The sequence below is a fragment of the Miscanthus floridulus genome, chromosome 9 (genome assembly GCF_019320115.1).
Source record: "Miscanthus floridulus cultivar M001 chromosome 9, ASM1932011v1, whole genome shotgun sequence".
Classification (NCBI taxonomy): Eukaryota; Viridiplantae; Streptophyta; class Magnoliopsida; order Poales; family Poaceae; genus Miscanthus; species Miscanthus floridulus.
In genome coordinates this window covers 129,189,473-129,193,557 of record NC_089588.1, presented here as the reverse complement: position 1 = coordinate 129,193,557, position 4,085 = coordinate 129,189,473, and positions in this window count along the sequence as shown.

Sequence of the window (4,085 nt, the reverse complement as noted above, 5' to 3'; positions counted from 1 at the left end):
GGTATATCTTGGAATAGAATGGTTGCAGCGTGGTAAACAGATAAATAGGAATTTTAGAATAAAATCATTTTTATCCTAAAATCGGGGGGCATGTGTTTACACCAAAATTTGGGAGAAGAACGCGGGAACTCGAAGCTTCCAAAATTGTGTCAATCAAGGAATCGATTGCATAAGGATCGATGTCAGCTGATTCAGATACGACACTAGAATCGGCTCTCTTCGAATGACGTTAGCAGATAACGATAATGGGCTACGGTTGGCGTCGGGAAATACATATCGGACTCTATGAAAAGGGAAAGATTAGGGTCCAAGTTATCTTAAGTTAGGAATGTTTTCTTTATACCAAAGATTGTAATGAGTCATACTTGAGTAGGATTCATGGTCAGGCTCCGGGTATAAATATCGAACCCCGGCTATTGTAAGATACACAATCAATCAAATACAAGTTACTTACTTTTTCAGCTCCGGCCACCCCTTAGTAGTAGGAGTAGAGTAGATCTCGGCGAGTTCTTCAGTGAGCAGGGCTACATCGGTCTGGCCGACCTTTGGCTTGTTTGTAAGTACCATCATAACTTATACCTCTGTTTGTACGGCTGCATCGATCCGATCGACCTCCACTGTGACTCTGGTATAACCTAGTTATCGACTCTTGTCTAGTTCAAGTACGGCTGCATCGATCCAGTCGACCTCCACTGCTCAAATTAGATTAAGGTCAAGTTATCAGCTCCACCTAAGAGTGGCAACCTTTCGGTAGATTCTTTAAGTTATCGATCTTGCTGATGTTCTCATTGTGATCAGTTTGCAGCAATATCAATATGCCCGATCAAGATCGAACTAGATCGGCCTCATATCCTTTTCGTCTGTCGCTTGCTTTGTTACAACATGATGATTCTTGCTTTAAGCGACGGATTGTGTTTTATCGGCTATTCTATTTTGATCTAGATCGCGCATAGTACGTGGTTAAGGCATGTGTAATCTTGTAGAGGTTTGCTGGCTAGTTAAATCTAATCTACGGTTCACTATTATGGTTGTAACGATCCGATCGATCCCCACTGATAGCACTTTAGATTGGAGGATGCTAATTGGTAGATTTGTTCTCGATCAGGCATGGCCTTAACTGTTTACTAAGCTTGCATTGGCTAAATAGCCGATCGCCTATGCGTTAACGCCTACAGTGTGTTTACATGATTCTGTTAAACGTGAATAGATCTATTTACTTTAAAGGTTTGATTTGTTGTCTTTTATCACGGCTGCATCGATCCGGTCGAACCCCACTGTTAGAGATAGCAGGTTAGGTCTGATGAATCCATAGGTTTGTCTATGTGAAATAGTCGATTGTTCACACGCTGTAGTTCTCTTCACCTGGATCTGCTATTTTAGTCGATTCATCCGAGCCTTCACATATAGCATGTCTTTCGGAAAGCCTGTCGAAGTATGGATGTCTTTACGGATTCTTCGATTTTAGTTTGTTATTATCATCATAGCTGCCATCGATCCAGTCGAACCTCACTGTTGATGGTAACAGATTAGATTCAGAGCGTTTGTAGGCCCATTCGTATTAGATAGTCGATTTGTTCACATGCAATATCCTTTCTCGTTAGATTCATCGGCTCAATGATTCACATTGGTAATATCTACCTAGCTGATGATCTCATTTACATTGACGTGTATTGTACCTGTCAACATAAAATCAATCGCTATCCACAAGCTTTATAGTCCGTAACAGCCGATTTCTGTGTGTATCGGCTATTTAGTCATTTTTCCCGTCTGGCTGCTACCGAAACGACACACTTGGAACTATCTGGGGCACAGACCGGCATGTTCCACCTTAAATTACTGATAAACTTTCTTTCCTTATTAATTGCAGGGTCAAATTGACTGGCACGTCTTGGGAGGAATACGCAGGATCGGTTATCCCTACGTTGAAGCCAAGCGGATCTCCAACTCCATCAAGCAGATCCTTCTAGCTTGCACGTGTGCCGGTGCGAGACACATTTTCATGCCGATAGTATGGAGTTGAAAACTCATGTTTGATGCCCTCTTCATCAAGAAACTCCTCAACAAGAGTATTCTTGAATTCGGTCCCATTATCACTTCTCACTTTCTTGATTGGGAGACCAAACTCCTTTTGTGCTCTTCTAACAAATATCTTCACCTTCTCTTGAACTTGGCTCTTGTCATACAAAAATAATATCCATGTGAAACAGGAATAAACATCAACAATAACAAGACCATATTTGTTACCCCCGAGACTTAGGTAGGCGACTAGTCCAAAGAGATACATATGAATTAGTTCCAATGGTTGCTTGGTGGTCATGATGCTCTTTGGTGGGTGAGGTACACCAACTTGCTTTTCGGCTTGACAAGCGCTACAAATTCTATCTTTCTCAAAGTGAACATTTGTTAGTCCAAGGATGTGTTCGTCTTTTAGAAGTTTGGCCAAGTTCCTCATACCAATATGGGCTAGTCAGCAATGCCAAAGCCAACCCATGCTAGATTTTGTCACTAAACAAGTCTCAAGCTCAACTTTACTTTTGTTGAAATCAACTAGATCAAGCTTATTCTTTAATCGACCCATAAAGACAATAGTGGAATCCTCCCTTCTAAAGACTTCCACACCCTTATCCGTAAAGAGACAATTGTAGCCAATCTCACATAATTGAGAAACAGATAGCAAATTGTAGCCAATCTCACATAACGAATCAACATGTAAAACATTTGTAATTGAATCCTTAAGGGTTATAGCAACTTTACCAAGACCAATCACATCCCCCTTTGAATTGTCTCCAAAGACAATATTTTCATTTGAGTGCGTCATTGGGGAATATGATGAGAACATACTCCTTTCTCTGGTCATATGGTTAGTAGATCCACTATCAAGCACCCAACTTGATCCACCGGAGGAGTATGCCTGCAAAATATGTTTAGTTGCAAGATTGAGGTCCCCAACTTGACTTGGGGCCTTGCATGTTAGTCACAAAAAACTTAGGAACCCAAATAGAAGTATTCCTATATATGTTGGTTTCTTTTCCAACATAGTTTGCAACCACTTGACCACTCCTATTGTTCTTCAATACAAAACACGATGTCAAGCTTTGTCGAGGTGCATGGGCCTTTAGTTGATAAGCATATTTGTTCTTAGTGCCCTATATTGATTCCTTTAGCTTCTAGAAAACCTGCTTCTACTAAAACACCTTCTTCATGGGCTTAGTCTGATTAGGAACATAATGGGTAGCCTTCCCATTTTTGCGGGGCACGTCACCACTGCCATTCACCATGGCACTGCCGCTCAGGGCTGCTGCACTGTCATGGGCTGTGCAGGCTGATCTGTACCGATTTTGTCCTTCCTTTCAAACTATACACACTCAAAGTCATTCACTATCTTTCTTCCATTTGTTTTGGCTCCTGTTGTGTGGCCTAGCCCATGCTTGATTGAGGGATGCCTTCCCTTCTTGTATTGTGGCCCTTTTGGTTCATCCTTCTTCTTGTCATTGATTTGGGCCTTGCCGTCCATGCACCCTTTTTCCAATGATCTCATTGAGCCTAACAATCTCCTTTCTCATAGCCTCCATATTTGCAAGGTTAGTGGAATAAGCATTTAAATCAAGATTGTAACATTTTCCACAACATTGGCTAGTGGAGGGAGTAGAGGTTTCCTTTTCCTTAGAGGGATGTGAGTTACTATCCCAAAGAATACCATATTGCAGCTCAAGTTCTTTGTGCTTTTTATCCAAGTCATAATACTTTTTCTTGAGAGCATTATTTGCTTTCTTTGTGATAGCATGGTCCTCTTTCTCTTTGGCCAAAGCCTTGCGCAAGGATTCCATCTCAATTCTCTCTAATTCAAGAGCTTCCTTGCTAGCAATATAGAGATCCTCTTGTTGGATAAGAGTCTCTTCTCTAGATTCTAGCTTGGCTTGGACACTCTCTAAATCCTCCATTAACTTAGTGATGAATAATTTGGTCTTTCCATCCAAGTTTTTAGTTATTTTGTCAATTTCTTCATCACTAGATCCATCATCACTAGAGCTATCGCTAATATCACTAGTAGAGATATCACTAGGAGGTGGAGGAGGTTTGGCTTT